Source organism: Penaeus monodon, chromosome 29 (genome assembly GCF_015228065.2).
Source record: "Penaeus monodon isolate SGIC_2016 chromosome 29, NSTDA_Pmon_1, whole genome shotgun sequence".
Lineage (NCBI taxonomy): Eukaryota > Metazoa > Arthropoda > Malacostraca > Decapoda > Penaeidae > Penaeus > Penaeus monodon.
The window spans coordinates 6,088,280-6,088,537 of record NC_051414.1 but is presented as its reverse complement, the minus strand read 5'-3'; the positions used below and the strand labels follow the sequence as shown (position 1 = coordinate 6,088,537).

General features: G+C 32.2%; 1 protein-coding gene across 1 annotated transcript in view; it reads left to right on the top strand.

The window, feature by feature from the left end:
• LOC119591914 (cystathionine beta-synthase-like) overlaps nt 1–258 on the top strand; it is a gene marked incomplete in the record, with an annotated part of 11,575 nt that overhangs the window by 2,702 nt on the left and 8,615 nt on the right.

Below are 258 nucleotides of genomic sequence, written 5' to 3'. Positions count from 1 at the left end.
CTGAACAAAAAGTGGTATGAGGCACTTATATCACTTTTGTTTAAAGAAAGATTATGGCATTGCAAGGCCTAATTGTTAATGAACACTGATGATGGATAACATTTTGAAGAGAAATATTAAGTTAACCTTGTAAAAAAGTGCCATGTTACACATCAGAGAAAATCTTTGTAAAACATCCCATAATAGATTGAATAAAATTACCTAGGGGTGCAGCTGTCCATTTTTCTCCCATTTATCAGGCTTAAACGTATGATAAAA